The 26,053-nt window shown below is 41.0% G+C and overlaps 1 protein-coding gene across 23 annotated transcripts in view; it reads left to right on the forward strand.

The window, feature by feature from the left end:
* Positions 1 to 26,053, forward strand: part of LOC116854091 (forkhead box protein P1) — a 324,470-nt gene that overhangs the window by 24,094 nt on the left and 274,323 nt on the right. The window contains exon 1 of one of the 23 annotated variants that reach the window (XM_032835663.1): positions 2,696 to 3,478. The exons of 21 other annotated variants lie outside the window; for them this stretch is intronic. The gene's annotated coding sequence lies outside the window, so the exon portion shown is untranslated. Of the gene's footprint in view, positions 1 to 2,695; positions 3,479 to 23,422; positions 24,926 to 26,053 lie in introns of those variants that run through there. One more of the 23 variants, XM_032835660.1, reaches the window with a different exon arrangement.

Below are 26,053 nucleotides of genomic sequence, written 5' to 3' on the forward strand. Positions count from 1 at the left end.
TACAATTTCTTGCATTGCATGCTTCGGACTCGCACACAACTATACCTACTTCACAGGCTTTATATGTTCATTCTATTTTTTTAACGTACAGAATCCGCTGAGTTTTTTCGAACACTCGTTAGTGATCGGTGATGTTTGGAGAAATTGACACGATATCTTCCTCTTCCGTCAATGCAGTATAGTGCAATAAACATTTAACATCGCCATTATCGCGCGAGGATATATGCGTTGAGATAAGATAATTCATATGGAATATCACGTGATTGCAACAATCGCAGACCTGTCTGCTGTCTGGGAAGCGGCGCGTCGGCGAGAAAATTGAAATATGAGTCATCAAATATACAATGCGTGCATTCGTACACCAAACAACGCTTCACCTTCTTCATTTCCCCTCCCCCCTCCCTCTTCTTCTCAGTTATTGAAAGGCCCGTCTTAAGAGAAGATAAAGCAATTAATCGCAGCTGCGGAATCAACAGCGCAGCACAAATCATCCATTCACACTCGCGCGCGAATCGCGCGTCTCCTTCGCGAGCCGACGGAATTGAATTCCGGAAATTCGCGCTGTCTCGCGCCTATGTTTAGTCTCAATGCCTGATTTACATCGTCACGGGGACCTTTTTTCGCGGTGCAGTATCGCGCGCACTCACGTCGGCACGCTGAACCCGGACACCACGACTACCACGAGCGTCCGCCGTAGGTAGTGGCTCATTCCCGTTGATGAATTCGCGTTTGCGTGTGTCTGAATGCGCCATTGATGAGAGGTAGAAGTGGTCAACGTCGGCCAAGAACCTGGTCCCGGCTCGAACCGCGGCGGGCATTAGTATTAATAGTTATGAATCTAGAATAGAACGTACCAGGCTGTTATGTAGATACGCGAGGTGCGACTCGGTCATCCGCGCGCACTTTACGGCTGAAAGATATGAATGCAAATGCGAGGGGCGTTAAGAGTTCAAAAGAGTTCTCTCTCTCTCTTGCTCTTTCTTTCCTTCCTTCTCTTGAGATCTCTTGAGAAAGAGAGAGAGAGAGAGAGAGAGAAAGAGAGAGAAGGAGACTCCCGATCGCTCGAATTGTACGCATACGCGTACGCGAGCGCGCGGGAAAGGAAGGGCCGCGCAGCGCAGCGCCACGCAGCGCCGATAAACCCGATGAAGAAGAGCTTCCCGGAAAATCGTGAGTCCTAAAGCCTCTACGCAACCCGCTGAGAATGCCATTAGGGTTAACGATCCCGGCGTGTCGGCGCAAACGGCACGGGACGGAGCGTGTGAAAGCGCGAAACACAGAAAGGCCGCGATAACGGTCAAACGAGTTGGCGAATTCGCGCGCGTTTTTCGCGCCCGCGACCGAATAAACGTTCCCCACTGTGCGAATAATCCGGCTCGTCCCTTCGCCGTGGTATTAACGGTGGTTTCATGCTCGACACCGCGTTTCTTTCGCACTTATTTCGCGCTTGCGGATTATTATCGTGTAAGATCTATCTTATGCGGGCTCATATAACGTTTGTTTGGCGCCACAGAAAGACGATAGGGAAGAGTTAGTTAAAAATGACGACGCGTTCAGAGAATGTCGAGTCCGTTTTATGTTCCTCTATTTGCCCTTCTAATCAATCTGTCAAAACTTTCTTATTCATATCTTATCTGTTTTTTTCAATTGCAATTAACACGTTCAATTATGAAGTGAATTATAATCTTTCTCTGAAAAATAAAGAATACATTATAAAAATCTATAAGAGAGCAGATATATATTCATACTTCTCAACGAAAAGTTAGACATCTAAAATGATCAATGTAAGATTGCGAAGGTAATTTTGTTAGATGAAATTAACGTCACATATCTCAGTTGCGACTCTCACGCCTATTAACCAGAATTTGTGTTCGAGTAATTTTAAATATGATTTGGGAGTCTCGTGTGTGCAAATCGAGAATTGACCTACTTCAGGCTAACTGAATAAGCTCCGTGTAAATTAATTATTCTATAAATATTGAAAATCAAAAGAATTCTTATCTAGCTCTCAAAGCGATCGAAGCGTAGTTCCACTTGAAGCGTGAAAGATTCTTCCAGCCAATCATTCGGATGCTCGTTTTTTGGTGTTATTTGTTCTGTCTGTCTTCGGATATATTTATAGTACAGTCTGCTTAGCGTCTCCGTGTTAGAGGGAACATTGGATAGGTCTCTCTCTTCTTCCCTCCGACCACCTTAAACTCACTGTTTTAGTTCTCTCCGAGCTTCTTCTTGCCTCCCTCCGTATCATTGAAACGCATGTGCGCGACAGTGAAGGAGCGCATTCTACAATCTGTAAATGTCATCGACCGCGTTAGCGCGCTAGGATTTGTCAGCAAATTAAACGCGAGTCCAATTTCGATTCCTCCGCGGTTGTTCGAATTCAAATACCGTAAATTTTTTAGAAAACGTAACACAATCTCACGAGTCGATCACTTGTCTCTCAGTGCATCTGTATTTTCACGTTATATAAATTACGAATGTTATAAATTTTTTATCTACAAATATTGTTTATTCTTACACTGAAAAATATTTGAAAATTTATTTGTAGAATATAAAATTGTTTCTGTGAAATGAAGATAATTTCTATGAATAAAATATATGTGCCACAAATAAAATTTTAAGTAATTTTTCTCAATGTAAGGAAACACAAAATGCATATCGAGAAAAATATTATGATTACTAGAACCATATTCTCTATTGTTGGAAAAAAATATTTATGTAAATTCAAGTTAAATAGATATATTGTATTAAAAATTGCTGTTACATATTCAACTATAAGTTTTGTCACAGCTACAATTCTTATACATAATGTTCAATTAATATATTCTCATATATAATTGCCTCAGCCGAAAGAATATCTCTTTGTCGTGGTCTGCAGAACGAATGCTATGATTGAGGGATTGTATGTATTTTTCGAATACCATTGATTCGAATGTTTTAGAAAACGTAACACGATTTCGCGAGTCGATTATTTGTCCCTTAATGTCTCTGTACTTTCCCGTTGTTCAAATATCATGCATTTAGAGCGTGGCCTGTATTGATCTTAATTTATCGCCATACGATATCATCGCGCCGTTTCGATCATTTACTTTGCATTTACCAGGGCGAGTGTACACGTACAACCATAATGTCAGATATATGTCGTCGTTAGCGCTGCTGGGTATTGTCCGTCGCGCGCCTTTGACAACACATCGTTACGCGAAAGTAATAATAAAGAGCGCCAAGTATAATAACGATGGCTAGGATTTTGTACAAGTCCAACGAACCGCAAACGCGTGGAGTGCTGTTACTGAATGTACCGGGTGGATCGGGTGGGTGGTGAACACGCGCTCACCGCTAGGCTGCGGCCGATTGTAATTATTTTTTCTCGATGACTTTGGCGCCGATCCTCGTGGATCCTCATTGCATCGTGGATGAATCGGCCTCGAGTACTGTCCCCTTATCAGCCCGTCTTCGTGTGCGACGTCAACACGAGGAGGTAAAGCGCTACCAGACCGTATCGATACGAGATCCTTTGACGTGCGCACGAACTCGATATTGAACTCAAAAACGCCGAGCGAAATTGATCGAAGGTATCGGTATTGTTGAAGATACAAAAATGCGCGGTTGAAATATTTAGGTACACAGAGAGAATGGTTCCTTTGGATCTAATAAATTTTATTAAATTCAAAGCAATTATCTATTGAAAAATAGTCCAAATAAATCAATTTTTATTCAACAAATACGATTGTTTGATTTTTCAAATAATTTTATTATTTGGCTCAAAGAATTTGTTATTTAGTTTAACGAAAAAAATAGGTTAATTTTATCTTTATTTAATTTCCTCATTTAACTAAAAAAGTTCGGTAATTTTGTTTAAATAATTTTAAGAAACTTGACATTTCTTTTTCCATATTGACGATCCGTCTTGCTTCATTGTGTGCGTTCTCTTCCTCCTGTGATTTTCCATTCAAATATTCCATTAACCAATGATACGGTCATCCATTCTTTTTATTGACTACACTGGGTTGTTTGATACTTCAGCGATCGTACAGGAATTAATGATGCCAGCCAGCTACAATTAGTACACTGGTGAACTAGTGACGCCATGATTGCTATTGGATTTTTCATTAAATTTTATTTTGGTTAGTCCAAACAAAAATCGAAATTGTAGCCCGAATTGGAATTTAAACTTTCTTTTGACTTGTACTTTCTAACATATATATATTCTAAAGAATTAGAGTATGTTTGATATAAATGAAACCTGAAGTCCTAATTAAACGACAGAAGACAAAATGTAAATTTCTTTGGCAAAACTGATAGATTAAATAGAATCAAAAGATGTTGATATAGACGTCAAAGATATATACTTCAATGTATCAAAGTAGTTGGAAGTAGGACCTCAAAATGGAATATTGAAATCGAGAAAAGGATCAAAATTTTGACTCAAGAGATTAGATTGTGGTCTGCGGAGAGAAATAAAATTTTTATATATCGACTTTCATAATTGTATTGCCAAAAAAAAAATGAAACGATTTGTATTATTTATAATACGCGATCGAGTTCTCTTCCCTTTTTAATTTTCTGTATATAACCTTCATTTTTCAATTAATACTATTTCTAGGAAAATACCAACAATATTTGATGGTCAGCGCGAATAAATACGGGGAACAAATATCAGCGCGTCGAATAGTTCGCCAGCTGATTTCATATCACGCATAATTACGAAATATTTTCGCCGCGATTCTTCTTATTTGGATAATTTGATTATCAATTATTTTCCGACGCGATACGCAGTATTTTACTCTCTAAATTGCTGGAAATTCCGCACGGTGTTAATTGTTTTCGCGATTGCCGTGTTTTCTCATAAAACGGCACGAAAGTATGCGTTATGCAAATGATTGAAAACGAAGTGCGCGCGATGAAATCGTTTTGCGTTGATTTTTATTGCGTGATAATCGAAACGCTATACAAAGCGGCCTATAAGCACTGCTGTTGGTGTATTTAAAAACCTGACACATCTTAGGTGTCATTTAGCAGTGCTTATCGCACGGCACAGCTAGACGCTATCGTTTCCCCACGATAGCAAAACTTATAGTTGAATCAACTCACATATCACATACGATAACATCGTATCCTCTCAAAATCGCGTATTTTATACATCTCACTTCATTCACTTACTTTCAAATAATTATGTACGGAATAATTAAATCGTCTAGTGGATGCGGCGATTTCCTGCATTTCACAATCTTATCGCTAATCCAATAAACGAATTATCAAGACTGGCGCAAGTTTGACAGCGCAATTTCTACTCGCGGCGCAACATTAATATTTATACCCGATGTTTCTAGCGATACCGTGCATAGAATCGCACTCGTTTCTTAAAATTCACTACACTGAGAGAACAAATGGTTAATCCACCAAGAATTTTCATTGTTTTTAGCTCTAATTATATCTTCTTATTGTTCTAACAAAATAGTAGTAGTAACAATATACATATAAGGTTATTATTAATAACTACAATAATACTTATTACACAAAAATGATTCTTCTAATAATAATTCTTTCACTATGCATTTATAGTTACAAATATCTAACACTTTCTCTTAGTGTAGTATCTTTTTCTTTAATGCATACCGTATCTTTAACATACATTCATTAAAATTTTTACCCCTTTATCGAAATGTTGGTATTAAATTTTTTTTTATTCAAACAAGACATTACATGTTTATACACACTTAAAAAATGCATAATCTCATTCTTAGCAGTATCCTCTTGTATGTAGTCTTAAGAGGATTCCTCTAGAACCAAAAGGAAAATATTCCAAGCACATTATTCGTCTTCACTAGAAGAGACATATTCTTTTTGCTTAGAATATAAAATTCTACGAACTAGCATCTTGTAACTCTTTTTTGAATATTAGGATATTTTTCTTTTGATTTTAGAATCCTCTTGAGACCACAATATGAGAGTACTCCATTAAAGATGAGATTACATTTTTTTAAATAAATGTTTAGTCAACTTGTTTTATATGTGCTCACAGAGCGCTATAATCATCGTGCCGTATCACGAGCAAGTGTCACTTTGAGAAACCTCATTACCTGCCAGCGCGGGCGACTTACGATGACGCCTGCAGCAGGATCCCAGACACCTTAAGGAGCCGCCCGGCGCGGATTTATCGCTGTCTGCTCCGTTATTTACCGGATTACCGGCCAATTAATTCGCGGCGAGGTGTAAACCCGTGGAAAATCGATCGGGCGAATTTATTGGGCGGCCGGGCGGACGTGCGTGCGTGGGTACGCGGCACTGTACGTAAAACAACAAGCGAGATGTTATCGGGTTCTCCGCAACGCGTCCGAGGGAGAGACACCGGAATCGTCCCTAAGCTTCTTTACCTGCCATCCCGTTGAAACGAGTCGAGAGGACGAGTCGCATGCGCCACGAGCAGGCGAACAGATGCGGTAAAGAGTTCCTCGACCCGCTTCGATCCTCCAAGTTCTTCTCTTCCTGCTCTCTCTTTCTCTCTCTCCCTTCCCCTCCCCCCCCCTCTCTCTCTCTCTCTCTCTCATCGTGATGTTTAGCGTGCTTTCGATCGCGCCCGAGAGAAAGTGAGAGGAAATACACAGTGCATACACGACGAGGAAAAAAGGAACACCGACAATGTGCCGTCGCTCGCGTATATTTATCCATTGTCGAATGCGTAGAATAGTCTTCGTTTCTTTCCACGAATAATCGCGACACGCGCACGCTAATTGGCCGTAGTTATGCGAGAATAATCCAACCCACATGAAGTACGTTTCGAGAACAATGAAGATGAAAACTGTGGATACACGATTTAAAAAGTATAAGTAGGTTTGAAGTTTTTCGCATTCAAGAAGTCAATCATCATCAATTTTCTTCTCCATAAGGAAATATTCATTGGCAAGCTTAACCCTTAAAAAGGGGGAAAAAGACACAATCGTAAAAATAGTGCAACTAATAGAAAATAAAACATGCCTTTTTTAATTAATTTCAGACGTTCATAAGGCTTAATTTTTAATTTTTTTTTGTTTTATGTGGACGTATGACCTACTAATTGATAAAAAAAGACATACAAATTTAAAAATCATAATTTTGTGTTGGATTGTTCTTGCATAACTATTAGTTCAACGCAAAAAGTTACGATTGAGCCGAGTGAAATAGCTGTTTGAGAGGTATACTATTGTATCTGCACAAAATATTAATCACCGCAACAGACTAAAATCTGGATGAAGCAGTAATTCGGTTGATCCTTCGCAAAGACAAATAACCTACTGTTGTTTGTGGCTGCTATCCTGATACCCAGAATGGAGTTCTTCTTAAACTTATATCGTAACAATGAGTACCTCTGACGCGCGTATAGTAAACATACTATGCTGTAAAGGGTCATGATAGTTATTTATGAAAGCGAAGCGATTATGAGTGTGCTTTTCCGCGGAGAGGAGCACAATCGTTAAATTAAGACACATCCGAGAACCGTGCGGTTTTGTATTCCATAAGGATGTGATTGCATAATCATTTAGTCGTTTCACGATTATCTATGAGTCCGCGTCTGCGAACCACTGACTGCAGCGACTAACCGTCACAGGTGTTAAATATTAAGCTCAGTCGCGAGGGCGGTGAGGAAGGCAGGGGAGTAGAGGGTAGACACTTTAGAAATCTCGCCAGACATTGTCGCGCTCTCATTTGGGATATGATATTTAACGAAGCTGTGTCAGAATATGCGACAGCGTGTTACGGAAATATTACATGTAATATTTGATCACTCATTACTGTCTCCACGGATCAGATATTTTTATTACTCGGTATGGTAATCCGATATGGTTTGATGCTTCCGGACGTGAAAGATTGAAAGACCGCCGTCGCATTCTCATCGACCGTCAGAGAGACGATTTGATAAACATTCAACGTCACACGTGCGACTAGAAAAATCGTTGTTCACGTGTGAAATTTCATTCGAGCGATGACTTCTCAGCGGGTCGATTAATTGGGTAAATAAATAATCACGATTAGGAGTCGATTGGAAAATGTCCTGACACACACGTAATCCTGAACATTGTTTTAATCTTGAACACTATTGTGTTTTGATAACGGAATGGTCAATAATTCGGAAATTTATGTATAACGTGTGTATATTAGACTTCAACATCATAATATTTTTTCATCAAAATCTCACATGTAGCTTAGAAGATATTAGAAATAAAAACTAAAAATAGCGCGCTGGGAGCACGTAAGAAATGCTTTAGTTACAAATATCTCTCGAATGGCAAAATCTTTTTCTAATTACACAAACACTTCTATCTGAGAATTGCCACTTTTACATTGCGATTTTACAAGATTATCGCATTCAGAAGACGCTTTTCTACAAAACCATTTGCAAGTGAAGGCGGTTGACAGGGGTTGAGGGAGGAGGGTTGGAATATGATTAGTATGTCGTTATAATGACATCGCTTCGGATACTTAAATTAAGTTTATTGAGCAATTTTCACGACGTTACGTACTGTCATCGCGACCCTCGTAAAAGACAAGGGACGGTTGTATCGAGCGTCATAAAGGACTCCTCCGTCCTGATATTTCACCACGTTAAAATTTCGAAGTTAATTAAAGAAAGCAATTCGACGGTGTTTAGGATATTGTAGGCGAGCGGTAATGCGAAACGTAATATGAGACGCGCGGAGAAATGCGGTAAACAAAGGGAGTAAGTGGCCCAGACTTTCACGAGTTTAAAACTTCCTTCTTCTCTTCCGCGCTAGTATTTCGTAAACAATTAAGCCCGCGGAGAGTCGACCTTTCGCCGCGGTTTAATAGAGAAAACGAGAAGGCTCATACACGAGCATTTATACCGCGTCGCTAATTTTTGCGGAGCATTTCCTAGGTAGAAGAGAAAGAACCCGTAAGAAGAATTGCGTATACAAATGTTCGCGCGATACGTTCTACGAAAATAATCTCGCGTGCAGTTATTCTCTACCTGTTACAATTTCAAATGCAGAGATTTCTTCTAAACGCTTCCGGCATTTCTTAGTGCTGAACGCCGCACAACAGGTTAAGGAACTATGAATCAAGCATTTTTTCACTTTTGCTGAGTAGGACAAAGACGAAGTGGTTTGCAGCGATCATTTCCGGCGGGTGATCGCGCTCTCGTAATTAGCCGCGCGGGAAGTACGCGTCGCTTCTTAATTCCGCATCGATTGGCAGAACCTACCCTTCCCGCCCCGAAACCGACCGCTGGCCTCTCGCCACCGGGGGAGATTTTTTCTCCAGCGAGCTGCTCAGAAACGCGGAAAATCGTGAAAAATGCTTTAAATTCGCGGCGATTTGATTGATCGTGTTAATAAGAAAGTTTCCTTCCTTTCTTCGTCATCCCGCTCTTATCTCGAGGCCCGTGGAAAAGCGCGGGGCGCTTTAATCGATCGGTCATACCATTGATTACGCATGATTAATGAACCCCCAGGAATGTGGAAAATATAAACCCCCTCCCCCCCCCATGCGTTAACAAAACCCCCCGTGCTTTGCGGCATGATATGCGCGGCAAGTAATTAATAGCGCGGTAGCTGTTTTTGCCAGGACGACCATTGTTCGCAGTTTTTTGCTATCTTCGTGTACTGAAAATATGAGTATTTCTTATTTTCTGGGATATTTGGCCAAACGAAGTGTACCTTCTCTGTTTGTTTCAGGTAAGGGCAACTGTTACTGACGTCACCGTTCACGTTGCGAAAAACATTCGTTCCTCGCGATCCACAAGTCCAGGTACAATACTTTATTATCGAAACGATACTTCAGTTTTCATTACAAACATTTATTTGCCGCGTCCGCTCGCGACGTACCGCGTCTTAATCCTGCGATTTGAAATCCTCGGCTGCAGTTTATTACATTTCGCTTTATCGAAATCGCCATTAATGACATTTAATGATGGGCCAGTTCCTGCAATTTTTGACACTCCTTTGCGCGATAACTGTTATTTTCCTTTTATACACTTGCAGTTTTTCATTTTACCCTACGTCGGATATTCTATTTATGCGCGGCGTGGAAAAGCTCCGTTTGAGAATCACGGTCCAGCAGCCGCGTCGCAAGTGGCGGAAATTGCCGATTAATAATCTATTAAAGCAGCAATTTGTGTTTGCGCTAAGTAAAAGAAGTTTCGGAAGTTCGGTCTCGCGCATTAATTATTGCTGCGATAAGTCGCCAATTCTCTTCGTCTACCGTTGTTCCGCCTCGACGCTGCCTTTAGCGAGATAGATAAGAATTGGTTGGAAATTAAAAATCCATCGCGAATTTACGATATCCTACTTTCATCGTCTTTATTTTTGGACCTGCATATCGTATACTTGCATATTGTAAGATTTATAATTTATAGTAAGGATAGACGTTATCACTCGTAAATCGTGTAGTTTTGAAAATATCCAATTCCCATGAAATTTGATAAAATAACCTTAAATTTTCCTAAAAGAATATACTTAAAAAGTTTAGGATGACGTTATCGCTCGTAAATAGAGGTAAATAGTTCTGAAAGTATCCAATTCCCATGAAATTCGATAAAATAACCTTAAATTTTCTCAAAAGAATATACTTAAAAGGTTTTTTCCCGCAATTAGAAATTAACTGAGATAACGTTAAAATAATGAATGTAGCTTTTTTTCCCAAAAAATTATATACTACAGGTGTGGCATGATCTTGTCTCTGAAATATATTATATAGAGATTGACCATAAATATATCATAAATGTCATAGATACCGCCTTGAGTAATCACAAGGACGGATATGTATGGTAGATATTTGTTAAAGTGAGGTTATATGTAATTTAGTCGAAGAAGATTTTTATGAATTCTTTTCAAATGTATGAATAAAGATATCAATATATTTAAATCATACTATTTATTATTGTTTCAAATAAAAAACAAATATTTTTTATATTTAAAATAATGATAAAAAGTAATTGAAGGTTTTTGTGCGCCTACTTTCTGTAATTCACTTTAATTTTTTTTATACTTAAAACAATAATAAATAGTATATGGCAAATCCTATATTGATATCTTTATACGATTCTTTGAAAAACATTCATGAAAATCTTCTATTTTTTCCAATTATCTAAACTAAAACTTTTCTTAAAGAACGCCCAAATAGCGTCCTTCGCAAAGTTGACCAAGACAATAGTCATATGCCCGTTTTGCAGGGAAATCTGTGTGAAAAAAATTGTAAGAAATTTAAATAACATATTTCATAGGTCAAAAACAGTTATTAACACTAATAATGGACTTGTAATAGGGATATTCCTTACCTCACAAAACCTAGCTTAATCTAACCTAATTTACATTACATAGCATAACCATTATTTTAATGTTATCTCAGTTAATTCTTAATTATTCTAAGAAATCTTTCAAACATATTTATTTGAAAGTATTTTCTACCGAATTTCTCATAAGAATCGAAAAATGAATCTTTTCGGAACTGCAGTCGCCAATAACCAAAATCGTAACATGCCAAGCGCAATGGAGTGTCGCAAATCTGCTCGAGGAAAAGTCAACAGGACAATAACGATTACTGATTCTAACAGATGAACGAAACTAATAAGTCTGATCGCCTTATAGAACGCTGGTTCCCGTATAGCGCGAGCCAGCGTCTATATAATAGTTGCCCGTAATTGGCAACACCGATCTGCCTGCTAAATTACAGACAATGCGTACCTTATAATGTTGCGCGGCACCATTATATCCCGCCGTTCCCTTCTGCGCCATTCGCTTTCCGTTTTCCGTTACCCGTAATAAGTCCATTCGGCCTACGTAACGCCGGCATTGTCCAGAAATTTATCTCGAAACGATCTATGCTTGAAATTTTCCTTCATTCTTTGCCATATTGTTTCGTTACCTTCAACGATCGTTCGTTAGTACGAGCAATACGGAGCAATACGGCTATCGATCCTCGAGAGCTCACTTCCTTAGTGTTTTCCTTGAACGTTTTCATCGTGTTCGAAAACGATAGAATTGCGATTATCGCGATGAAAGCCGGCTCGTTAATGTTAACGTCATGAAATATGAATTTCTTGGGATGAGATTGCTTCAACTAGAAGTGCAAGTTGACAATATCGAATTATGTCAAAACCACAATGTGACATCGATAATTTACCACAATGTTTATCGATAATTTGAAACATAAATCTTTGTTTTTTTTTTTTGCAATCTTCGATATCAGAACCGAGTTGAACCTTCATCAGGCGCAAAATCAATCAGTAAAATCTTGCTGAGAGAATCAGTTAATAGCAACGATTGTTGTCATTATCAATGCAGTTTGTAAACGTAGATACTGCCATCGTACGCAAATTGCATGGAAGCCGTTAATTTCAACATCGCTAACACAAAAAGTTGAATTTTGTACTGCGTATTACGAATTTGCGTATTACAGATTTTGCAGTGAAATCTTACTCCCACTGATCAATGTCAGTGAGATGTACGATGGAGCTGTAAAGTGAAAATGTTTCCACTGAAAATCAGTAAATACTCATTGATTATTGTTGAAATACTCCTTTTACTGATTCGCTTTAAGAAAGTAGTGCGTTAAAAGTAAAAACGTGTTAACATGTTGTAATTTTGCAGTGCAGACATCTAAAGCAAAATAAAAAACGCACGCATTTACTGAAGGGTTAATTGTTGCTCTGACTTAATGATGTGCAGTCAGTATTGAGACGGTAAATGTCGGTAATACACCATACAACATTAGATAAGTGAGGAAGAAAGAGGGAGGGCCAATATCGCGAGGTGACAGAAAGTGGAAATTTTTGGCAGCGATATATATCATAAAGAAACGTACAATCGAGACGGTGAACGTAATTTCCTCAATTCGTATCAATTCTCGATCGTTCTTCCAGAACACACTCTCGACCGCCTTCGGCCGAAGTCGATCTAAAATTTAGGGTCGCACCGCGCGAACGGCGGGCAGGGGTCCGTTAAGGGTGGACCCTTTTACCGGGGGCAAACACAAAATGCATTATTTATTGCCCGTAGCGGCCGGCAATTCATCGAATTCCCGCTAAAAGCGAAAGAGTTGAGGTCGAGGGTTGGCACTCGTGCAACGCGAGGTGCGTTCGTCGGAAACGCTACGCCGGGGGTGAGGTTAAGTGGCACCTTTTTCCTTCCCAACCCCCCTTGCGCATTCTCACGCGTGTGCACGCACTCTCTCACGCGATTGAAAACTTTCCATCTCCTCTTACGCCGGTGTCTCTGTGCGCGCGCGAATATATAATCGCTCTCCATGTCCCCTATGAATCTACTTTAATGATAAAACGTTGATAAACGCGGCTTGATAAAACGTTTTCCTTTACTGAAATCTTCAGCGTAACACTTGCTCTGTAATCTTGTAGATTTTTCATTTTTTGTTCTCAGAGAGAAGTAGTACTGAAATTATTTCCCTTCTGTGCTCATCGAAGTAGATTGCCGAGTTTGCACGCACCTTTTATCCTTTTCAACCCTCAACGGGGTCAATATTCATCTGTGTACAGTCCCACGCTTCGGTGTAGCGCGTTCCTTCCCGAGAACGAATCACCCGTAAGTTTTCGTGGCACTAATTGTCGAGGCAGCGGACGAAATTCGCTGCTGCCGTAAAGGGGTGCGCGAGGGGATGCTCAAAGTGAATCGAATAAACGCTCGATCCGGGCTCTCTCTCTCTCTCTCTCTCTCTCTCTCTCTCTCTCTCTCTCTCTCGTTTTTCCTTCTACCTCCATTCATTCGTCCCTCTCCACCTCGTGATTTATGTTAATGTTTTTGTCTCGAAGGCGAGATACACCAAAAGGCGATTCGATTCGCACGGGCGCGGCGCCCCCGCCCTTCCGCAGTTCTCGCTACGGCGCGGATTAACTTAACTGCCTTAAGACGGCAATAAAGGTCGTCGACGCGATTTAACCGGTTCCCTTTTACTGCGGCACCGATGTCCCGACGCCCGGAACGTTAAACCAATGTCTAGGCTGCATATTGACGGTAATGGGAAAAGTTTGGGCTTTCGGTATCTGACTTTACCGCGGGGGTGCGTCGATCAATCAATCGAACTGTGGGCCCTACTGAATCCTTCCTGCCTTGTTCGGCCTTTTTCCTCCCGTTCTCCCGCCGACTTCTCCCAGTTGGCATTTTCAAGTTTTTCATCATATAGTCCTAAGTCAGTTACGAGAATGGTTGGTGCGAGAATACGCAATAATTTTTTTCCTGTAATTTGTATAAAAGATGCACGTTATTGATCGTAATATCGTCTCCCGTAATCAAGTATGCTCGGCGCTTGATACACTTTGCATAAAATTAGCATTAAATAAATACAGTCGTGCGTCTTAACTCGGGAGGCAGTCGATACTCGGGAATTGACTGTTGAGGAGAGCGAGAGGAGGGAGAGGGAGAAAGTAAATAGGGGCTAGCAATGAACGAGAAAAAATGGGGGAGCAATCGAATGAAGTTCTTAATAACGGCAATGCCTTCTCCGAGCTGCCGCTGATTTCCAATTCTTCTCTTCCATCACAACCGGCTTGTACATTTCCAATCAGCGTTGGAGACGCAATACTGACAATTTCACAATACTGATAATTTTGTTACAAATTTTTCAATGGATTTTTTCACGTACAACATTGCGCTCTTAACTTTACATCAGACACATGATCCACAGTAATTTCAAGGCCTTATAATATTCATGGACCGCGAAAGCCTCAAATAATGTCAACATGTTATTTCAACGAGTACGTTAAAAATTTAATACTAAAATCTTCACATGGATAGATTTCAACACAAATACAAGATGTTTTTTATCGTATGGTAGTATAATATAGTAATATTTTATAGAAATGATTCTCCCGACTATAATCTTTTCATTGTGAGATCACAGTTACAAGTATCAAATACTTTTTCCTCAGTACAGAAGCGTGCATAAAACACAACGTCAATTCGACTGTCTAGTAAGACGTGACATATAACGGGAGCTTGTACTGTTAACAACAGACAACAACCTACGATCCTCGTAAATGCGATGGATTACGACGCGCGACAGTGTCGGGATAGCAGCCGCCGGATCACTCACTTTCTCTCTCTCTCTCTCTCGTGGAACGGTGAAGCGCGATGAGGGTGGCGGATGCGCGTTCCGATAGCCCGTATATCGCATAATAACTGCTCTTCGGACTTAGCCGCGGTTCGCGGAAGGACCGTCCTCTCGGGCTAAATCGTCGCGTAAACGCCTCTGTATATGGATCGCCATGGATTTCGTTTCGGAATTGGCGCGCGCGAGTGAGACTCCGTAGATAAGGTAATCCGGACCTCGAAAACTCGCCGAGACCCCGAAAACACCCCCGCATGCCGGACACCGTGTACCTGCCGGGAAGGGGTTCCGCTTGGTTAAACCCTTTCACGGTGGAGGAAATGTAGTAATTGAAAAAAAAATTAAAAAATTCTCTGGACATTAACGATTATTCCGACTAACGTAACGCAACGATAACATATCGCGGGCATTTCAACCGTGTTCTTTGTAATCTTTTTATCATTAAAATGATAAAAATTAATCTTACTCGCACTACCGGCCCTAATAACTTAAAATGGGTCCTTTAAGATCAGAGTAACTTTTGATCATTTATATAAATTTGTCGGTCGAACATTAAAACGAGTCGTTGATACTAAGTAAGCGACTAACATCATTGTTTAAAGGAAATTATTAAACTTTAAATTAGTTTATTTGAAATTATAAAGAATAATTAGAAACATTTATGCATAAGTCCCAATTATGGTTCGGGAAATATTACACGCCTGTATAACAGGTTTACGATACTTAATTTTATATTAATAATGTTTCACATTGTTTTAGTCTATATAAAATAATATATGCTAATACTAATGCTAATACTATGTACGCATAGTGCAACCTATTAGTTTCACAAATCTGAGGAGTCAATAAGGCAACTGATCCTAGATTTTTTCCTTAAATATTAAATATCTTTAAGAATATAACTTTAGAACATAAAAGTACTAAGGAATCTTTTCGAAAAAAATCTTTTCCGTCTTTTAATATAATGCGTTTATTAATACATTAATAAATCAAGTTTGACTTGAAATTGGGATCCATAATAGAGACTGTTATTTTACTTAATGCTAAAGTGGACGATAAAATTGTCGATAACGTAAAGACCATCATCAAAATGTTATGTCCGATAACTAATACTCTATTATCCTAAAAGTAGTATTTTGTCGGTAAAGTTTTCGGTTCAGCTTAATATATATACTATTATACTTATGTTTACACTTAAGCATTGCATCTCATCTATCCATATCATTCATCAGTCTTCTTTAATTAATATCTTGAGATTTATTACGAATATTACAAAACGACATGGGACCTTTATGTCTTCATCTTAATCCGTTGCCATAAAAAAAATTGCGAAGAAGAGTCTGGGACACCCTGTATACGTGTTTCTTTGTTTTTCTCGTATTGACTGTGTGTGATATAAAGTCACTTGCACGTATGATAGGGCCACGTATGACGAATGCGACTCAACGTGTACCATCCGGGAAGCGGTTACGTCTTATCGCGTCTTACATTTCGCCGCTAGCGCAGCGACGGTTTAGAAGTAACGTACTCTTATATAAGGCACGATGTTATGTGTAACATAATGCACACCACGAGTAATCTTATATATCTATCAAATCGCAATGCAGTGTATATACGTGTGACTTGTCGAAGAAATATTCAATGTTAAGGACGCTAATAAATTTAGACGACGCGGGGGGTTGTTTTCGGGATAGAGTCGTGGGAATGCTGGAGAACGAACGTATATCGAAGAAGGAAAGCGGTGAGAAAGCAATAATAAGATAATAGCGTAATTTTCCGGGGAAGTCGCGATAATTGCGGGCCTCGCGCAGTATTATCGCGGTACGTAATACGTTACACTAGGCGGCCTAAGAACGAGACGAAATTAGCACACGATGAGCGACAGTGAGTTCCCACGTGTATCGTCGCGTAATTCTTTTCCAAGGATAACGACGCGCACTTTCCTCGGCGCGGCGAAGCTGCGGCGGCAGCGAGAAGCGCGGCGAGCGAGAAGTGACGGAAAGGGGGATTCCCCTGTACCTGATGCAATTAACTCGCTATTAGCGAAGCAGACGTTGAGCAGGCCGGCCGTTACGAAAGTGTAGCCCGCTGTACGTGATTAAAGCGGGAATTCGTTACAGGCACACCGACGGCCCGTCGATAAGATTAATTGATAAATGGCTGAATCGATCGGCGCCGTTGTAGTTCCGCTACGGAACGGCGGGCAGCCCCGCCACAGGGCGGGGAAGATAAATATCTCGTCGCGATGCGGTAATCATAAACGGGTTAATTCGAGCACACGTAACTCCGTGGCGATGCGCAAAGAAATTATTATCAGCCGCCGCGATATCGGTCATTAGCCACGTGCGTCCATCTCGGCTTTTCTGTCGGCGCGATAACCTTGTGAGAGACACTACTTTCTTACTTTTTTAAATAAAAAGCAAAAAAAATTGCGCGAATGATATTTTTTTAATTAAAACTTTTACGTTTTTTCCTTCTCTCTCTTTCTCTCTCGGTTTCCTCTTTCTCTTTCTTTATCTATCGAGTCAGCAATGGCTTCGCAACTTGAACCGCTGACCTTCGAATGTTAAGACGATCGTCGCTAAAATTGTTAACAAATTTCGAATAAGAGACGCAGACTCGTTTTGTGTTTCCCATATCTGCCATATACATTCTACATAAAAGAATTTCACAACCGTACGGGAAACACCTTTGACGTAACGAAACGAGTCAATGCTTCACCTCGAACCACACCTTTGATTGAACTTTCTTCAGTTGTATTACACGTCGGATAACTTGCTATCTTACACAAGAAATTGCGTGTTTTGTTATCGCAATGAGCGATAGATGTTAAATATGAAAGATCAGGATCGAGTCACACAGATATCAGTATACACGCGGAGAGGGATGCATTATAGTTGTTTTTCTCATAACGAATTCTTTTCAAATTTGCAATATTTTTGGTAATGCAAGAAAATTTATCTTGCTAGGAAAATTCCGCTGACAAATTTTTCAATAGCGCATTTCAGGTCCTAAAATATAAAGAGCACAAAATGAAAGGATAATCAGTTACTGAAAAATGTCGTCCTATTCCTCAGATACAAAATTCTACGATAATTTTCACTATAAAATTCTCTTCGTGTGTGTGTGTGTGTGTGTGTATTTGTGTGTGAAATACTGCGCAAACATTTGACAGAGATAGTTCGTGAAAGAAATCTAGGCGAGAATATTGTAACAGACGACACATCTCATCGCATGCAGATTGCCGTCAGTTTCGCGAAGACGTGTCGCGACATTTCCGCGAAGCGTCACAGGGAAAATGTGTGCATTAACACACTGGGACAAATAAATAAACGGCGTGGGCAGGATCATCATACGGCGAGATGCCGTAGCATGAGACATCCTGCCGATGGTGGGGCAAAAAGTGACGGCGAGGGCATGGCAAGACATGTGTGTATACATATGTGTGTGTGTGTGTGTGTGTGATGCGTGTATGTTATGTGTATAGTCCATCACGTAGATTCATCACGCACCACGTGCTCGAATAAGCCATGCTACTCGCGATGACGTCGCCGTTCGGAGAACAAGAAGATGAAGACACATCGCGTTTCAAAACGATATTCAGGTCGGTGTCGCAATGAAAAATACCGTTTGGAAGTTCGTGAAGTAGTGTAACAGGCGTCGCGGCTCGCGGTGCCGCACCTGAATGATGTAACTTCATCCGATACTTGCTACTTCGCGGGTTCCAGTAAAAGGAATGTCAAATAGAAAGTATTCATATATTTAGTCAACTGAAGCACGGCGCGGCCTACATCAGTTCGCATTAAATTTGTATTTGGCAAATGCCGAGGGTTAAAAAACCTGTCGAGCCGACGTTTGGCAAATATATCATTGTCTATGACGACCAGATTCCGTCTAGTCCATTCTCAGCCCAATTGTGAGTATTTATCGGCTCGTGATGTCTCTATTTTGCCGCACTATCAGAATTTGATCGAGTCACTGGCCCGCCGAGCCTGTCGATCCCGATCGAAGATCGCGTCACAGTCAATCGCGAATGATCACGACGAGACGGATCGCGTTATCTGTCGTTTAGCCGGGCATTGTTCGAAAAAAAATCGCGAGTCGGGGACGAAAACGTTATTGTGGAGATGTCATCGGAGAGGAGAGAGATAGAGGAAGAGACATAGAGAGAGAGAGAGAGAGAGAGAGAGAAAGAGAGAGTATCATCGCGCACTGACACCGGCGTCGCGACGCGAGGCGCGAAGAGGGAAGACAGGACATTCATACGGCACTGTGTCACACTCGGCGAATGCAGAAAACGTGAGCGACGGAGACCGACGAAGCCAGCGGACCATGGCGGTTCGTGGGAGGAGGTTAAAGCCCGCTCTACAGCGATTTCTGTGCCTCATCAGCATCGTCGATCGACCGTTTTTCGCCTACGATCGAACAAACAGCTGGAATTTCAATGAAAACGCCAAGGCTGTTGCGCAAATGCAACCGCCGCGACGCGAGACTACGCGTTTTATTTGATAAAATCGTTAACGCGACGATTAATTCAATTCTCTTTGGTTTACGGATACGTCATGTATATACACCCGTATGATATTTATTAATTTAACGCGTTGTATAAAATTTAATGTACAAAATTGAACGCGAAAACATCATATCAAGAGACTTTGTCGCGCGCCTCCTCTCCCCCCTTTCTGTTCATGATTATATAAAATCAGTTTATTTATCGTGTTAAATTGCTTTAATGTGCGCTAAATGGTACGATGTAGCGTGCGCTTGAATTATGCATTATTTCTAAAACGGTGGTATCTGACACAAGTAAATTGTGAAATTGCTCTGCAGATAACAAAATACACGTAATAATATCCATACTTCAAAACATAATTGTTAACGTAACGAGGGAATAAAAGCAATGTATGTAATCTATTTTCAGTGAAATTGTATTTATATAACTATATTAGAGTAGAAACGTCACATATAATTATCGTGGCATTAGATATACGAAGAAAGATTAATAGTGCAAGTGCAATGCGACACATACAAGTCGTGGAAATTAATTGCTTCTGACTGGAAAGTGTACTGTTTGATGACGATTATTTATGCGATATTTTAATGACCTCGGGATATGGATCATTAATTTTATTAGGCTATTAGCATTTTCATTGGGCGTTTCGATGATAATTGACGAATCATTACTTAAAGTGCCTTCAGTTATAATCATGGCAAAAATCGTAACAAGTCGCCCATGTCGTTTCTGCAAATCATGTTTCCCAGATACAAGGTTTAGAAAAGATATTTCGCTCGCCGGTATAAATACAGGTACGATTGCGCGTTTGATAAAAATACCAAATCTTAAAGAGTATGGCCAAATAACCATAGCAGCGATGCTCTCCAATTTGTTCGTATTCGATTTTCTAATTAATTTGATTCTAAAATCAAAGATAGTCACGAGTACATTACAAATATATAAGTAATATATAAGTATTCAAAATATATATTTTGTTATTTTATGTTATGTGCGTCATCTCCCGAGTCGAAATTTTGGTCCTATGTTAAGAGAGAGCCTTGAATTTTATAACGCAATAGGAGCTAAGTTAGCAAAATAAATTTAATTCTAATGATACAATTTCTAATAATACAATTTACTTCTACTTTGACTCTAATAATGATCGCAATTTATCTTTTCTCTTTCTTTAGAGTCAAAATAGGTAGGTTATATTATTGAGGATATCAGAATATCAAAATAGGTGTTGAATGAAATAGCAAGATTGAAAATAGGATCAAAATTTCAATTAAGGTAGGTCAAACAGAATCAAAAGTGATTGCTGTGGATCTCAGAGTATTAAAACAGTTGCTGAATAAATTAGTAAAGCTGAAAGTAGGATTAAAATTTCGACTCGAGCTGGTATCTGGGATACAGCCACTGCCACGGTGTTACATAAACGGCATGAGAAAACAATACAAGCTATTAGCACGCATTGGTAATTTGACGGTGCACGCTAAACGATCCTGCGGTCACGTTCTAGTTTAATGAATACGGGTCGCAAAATTTTTATCGACGTTGTGTCCTCAATAAATATGCCACGTCGAACGCGTAACGTGTCCACGACAATCTATTAATATCGCGGATATCTCGCATTAGGCACAGAGACGTAAACAATGTGTGGAACACGTTGTTAACTTGATAACATAGGCGCACGCGTCGGCACGCGCCTCTTCGAGACGACGGCTTCAGCGTGCATGAGTACTCAATGAATCCTGAGGAAATTTTCGTCACGCAAACCTAGCCTGTCGTCAGTCAAACGTGGAAGGCGTTTCCCAAGGCTGAGACAGACATTCGTTACGGTCAGGTGATACGCATTGCCGCAAACGGTAAACAAGTGTCAAATCGCTTATTAAGCGGTGTCATCTCGAGTCGAAACTTTAACCTTACTTTCGACCTAAACTTTCCATCTGTATTCTGAAGGATCAGTGTATGTTTAATGTACATGGAAATTAAATCCTATTCTTAGGACCTCTACACTGACAATATTTGAAAATATTTGAAAATTTGTGAGATATAAACTTTATTTCTATGAATAAGCTTTATATCTTATAAATAAATTTTCAAGTATTTATTTCTCAGTGCACAAGACACAAAATGTCATTTGTATTCTGAGAAAAGAAATATTTAAGAAACAAAAAGTATTCATTCGCGATGAATACACAACAAAATATAATAACATATTTACTCTAATATATAAAATATTTTTCAAATAAAAAAATAATTTTCTTAAATTCTTAGCTTTCCATGAAAACATTTGTTTATTCTATTTGATTTAATGAAAGAATTTAGATTTAAGTAAATATGTTATCAGTAACACCGAATAAAATGTTTTTATTTTTTAAATCTTTTCTCTCAGTATAACTTCTAAAAAAAGAACCTCTTGGAGAAATTAAAAAGTTAAATAGAATTAAAAGAGACTGATATAGGAGCTTCAGGGTACTAAAAGTGTTAAATGGAATATTGAGATCAATGGAGGAGGATTTAAATTTCGACTCAGAGGTGTCTCAATGAAAAATATCGCATCCGAATAGGTCGGAAAACAAGAAAATATTGATTTGTTTTGACGCAAAGCCGGGAACTAATATGCGTGTGTATGATGCGGACATTCGGCAGCAACTATTTAATTGACGTGATGTCTGAATAGCGTGAACACGTGTGTTAATGTAAAACGCGCACGAGCGATTAACTTGGAATGTCATTACTGCCTTCGATATATACTCGCGTATCATTCCCGCCTTGTTTCTGTGTTATTGTGTTTCGCGTGCTCGATGTTTACGCGGATAGACAAACCGTGTAGTATCTCAATTCTTATGCGGATCGATTATTTCGATTGGACGCCAAACACCGAATCGTCCGCTCGGAAGCATCGACCAACGAGCCGCGAACAAAAGTGATACGAATGCAGTTTCTTCATTCGCCAAGTTAACTACGACTTTTGTCTATGTAGGTCACATCTACTGGCTGACATTCTCCGTATCCTGATATTCGCGAAACAAACAACGAATGCTGAACAGTCAGAATTGATAAATTGTTTTTTTACGGCGCTATCGAGTTGAAATTTTAAAAATAGGTCTTAGATTATGATTACATATTTTAAGGGGAGGGATTGAGACACTCTTTACAACTTTACTTTACAACGCAAATACGAGAGTCGCAAAGATTGTATTAAAACTTTAGAAAGGGAGGAGGAGGATGAGGGGATTATAGAGAATGTTACTCTTAAGAAGGATCCGAGATGGAAGATTAAACGGAAATTTCATTCTCTTCGACCGATTGAAATTAGGCATTGTCACCAAATTGAATTCGATCCCCGTCAAAGGTTCAAAACGCTAAACAAAGACGCAGTATAACGTTATAATTTATTCGCATTTCTCACACAGAGGATTATACTGGGTGGTTCCAGTTTGCGCGATCCCTCGCGTTAAAGTCTGTCGGTTTTTCGGACAGGTCGATAATTCTATCGGCACGGCAGTGTGAACCGGGCTTTATTCGACATCGCGAATACTCGCGTCGCGACGGACAAAGAGAAAGAGAGAGGAGAGAGCGAGACAGATAAACAGAGAGAAGGAAAGAGAAACGGCGAGAAGGAGAGAGGCACGAGACATCAGAGATACCGACAGAGAAGGAGAATGATAGAGCGTGCGGGAGGGAGAGGGGGAACTGCGCGGGTCGTCAGTGCCAGGCGGCGAGAGGGGTGGGAGCCGCGAGCCGGCGAGGTTCGGGAGGGGGAGGAAAACGCGTAAACAGAGAGTCAACATGTAAACAGGCCACTCGCGAGACAAACAACGTGGGGGCCGCGGGCTGTTCACCGAACGAGGCAGGCAGGCAGGCAGGCAGGCAGGCAGGCAGGCAGGCAAGCAGGCAGGCAGGCAAGCAGGCAGGCAGGCAGGCTTGCTTGCTTCGTCGCTGTACGTTCCGCTTTCCGTCCGCGCCAGTCTGTCGCACGGCACCGTATCGCCGCGTGTTCGACTTATCGAATCGCGCGCGCACGCCGCGAATCGAACGGTGGCCGGCGAACGATTGTTACCACGCGAGTTCTCGTCCGCGGCGGCGATTCGAAAACGCGCCGAAATTGGAAAGCGAGGAGAGGCCGCGTGTGAATCGGGACTGTTCGGCACGTTCGACGAATCCGCGCGCCTCGGTCGGTTTTGCCGGTGCCGGGAAAGAGTGAGGAGACGAGCAGAAGGAGACAGGAGAAAGAGAGAGAGAGAGAGAGAGAGAGAGAGAGAGGGAGAAAGAAAGAGAGAGGAGAGGAGCGGTTTGGTTGATAACACGTCCCGTAGTACATGTGAATTTTTGGCGTCGCGATGAAGACGTCAACGTGCGTCTCTCCGATGTGTCGAAACAGTTCATAGCATCGCTAATTAAAGCGATCGCGTGTGCGTGTGGCACTTAATTAACCGCACGGTTAATCAATCGCTCAGCGATGCACGTTTCGGCTGTGAGTGTAATAATAACCCGTGTGTGATAAGTGTAATCTAGCTGAGAAGAGAAGAAGAGAAAACCGGTACGTGTGGGGAGAGTGTACTCACCCTGAAAGTGCGCGAGATTTAAAATCAAAATTTTCGAATGCTCTTCCTCCCCCCTCCCCCACCCCCGGAGCTCTTCGCTTCGATGAAACGTCTGATTCACGACACGAGTTTTCCTCGAAATTCGAGCCGAACTCTCCCGGTAATTTATGGAATCTTTCGTAGTGAAGATTCCTCGTGTATCTCGCTGTGCACGCGCTGACAATTACCAGGCCAGTCGAGCGAGCAAATGTATTCGGTGATTTAAAGTGCTCTTTCCGTCAGTGCCCGTTTAGTTTGTGTTTAACCGGCGTTCCGTCCATGCATACTGCAGCGCGCGTTTTTCCCGGCCATTTTCCTACATTAATAATTTTCCAACGATGAGTCGCGCGCCCGACGGTGAGAAAAATACGGGGAAATTCCGAATTCCGCGAGGAGAGAAACCGGCGAATCTCAATTGAACGATACACGATAAGTGATAATCAAGCAGGTGATCTTTAGACCACTTCACTGGGACTCTTTAAAAATGCTAAGTTACAAGTGACAATAACAATGCATTAATAAAGTATAATCACGCGACGTGGGAAACAGGAAGATACGTTAATGAGCAAAGGATGAATCTGCAATTATACGGTGCGTGTATACAGTGATATGTCATTCCGTTGAGCATTTTAGATGAATGTGCTGCGAGGATATTCGGATTTTTTTTTTTTTTTTTGATTGTGACGGGTGGAGTGTGTGTGCACGGGAAAGTCTCCGTACGGGAGAGCTTCGCGGGACAGCACGCTGTGCTGGGGGAGAATAATTGCGTGTTTCGCGTGAAAACCTGGTAAGTGCACTTGATACGAATCCAATACGACTTCTGTGTAATATAAGCTGTCGGGGGACAGAGCGATAAACAATAAATTATTCGCGCAAGGGTCTCGCGCACCGATTCGCAACGAGATATATCACGGCATGCAGAGCGCGCTGGCCGCTTCCGGCTTAAGTCTGCGTAAAATCCACACAAAGGCCACGCGAACTGCATCGCGGCCTACGGCTGAATGCAATCGTTCTGAGATTCGCGACGCATGCAATGCACACTGCGGCGCGCGCTGCGTTGCGTTACGTTCTCGTTGCCGGGAACGCGATTCCAGTCCTCCGTGACACGGGCAAATCAGCGAGTGATAATGTTTACTGAGGATGAGTAGCCCCGACGACGCGACGTGCTGGGAAAATGGAAGTCGCCGTTAAGTTAGCGGGTAGCCGAGCGGAGGGAATTATATCCGCGCATTGGCGGCCACTCACGTGAATCATTAGCCTCTCGCGAGCCCAGCCGTACCGTGTGAGTAAGCAATCGTTACCGCGGCTTTTATTAAGATTTATGGGACACGCTATATACGCACGTTCTCTAATTGTGCGCACACCTTTTAAGAAAACTGCCGGACGCGTGTCCGTTACTCCGCTTATTACCGTGGCTAGTTCGCGCGCTCATAAATTGCCGATCCCGCGGCACAAGCATTCTTTTCCGGGTATTCCAAATTTAAGAGCGGCCAATTAATTATCGACCAGCCAGACCACCGCCTGTCCGTCTGCCAATTCGAAGCGTCCGGCCGGCACGCGTGAACGGCGCGTCGCGTTGCGCGATCGAAACTGGAGCGCGGGAGGAAAGTTTCGTGCGGAACAGAGAGACGTTAATTCCAGGTAGAAAGGCGGCTGAATAACACGAATCCGTGTCTATTTAAGCATTTAAATATTTACCTCTTGTTAGCACCACTTGAAAAGTAAAACGTTCATCAGTATTCACTTTCCTTTTTTCGTTAGAAGTCGAGCATTTTTCTGATAGAAGAATTTATATTTTCTAATTCCTTCAAAGAAGTGTTACACAAATCTTTTATATATATATATATATATATATATATATATATAGCCTTATATTTTCTACCTTATATTTTCTAATTGTTAAAGAAGTGATACA

The sequence above is a fragment of the Odontomachus brunneus genome, unplaced genomic scaffold (genome assembly GCF_010583005.1).
Source record: "Odontomachus brunneus isolate Ranch 3 - 2012 unplaced genomic scaffold, Obru_v1 Obru_scaffold_008, whole genome shotgun sequence".
Lineage (NCBI taxonomy): Eukaryota > Metazoa > Arthropoda > Insecta > Hymenoptera > Formicidae > Odontomachus > Odontomachus brunneus.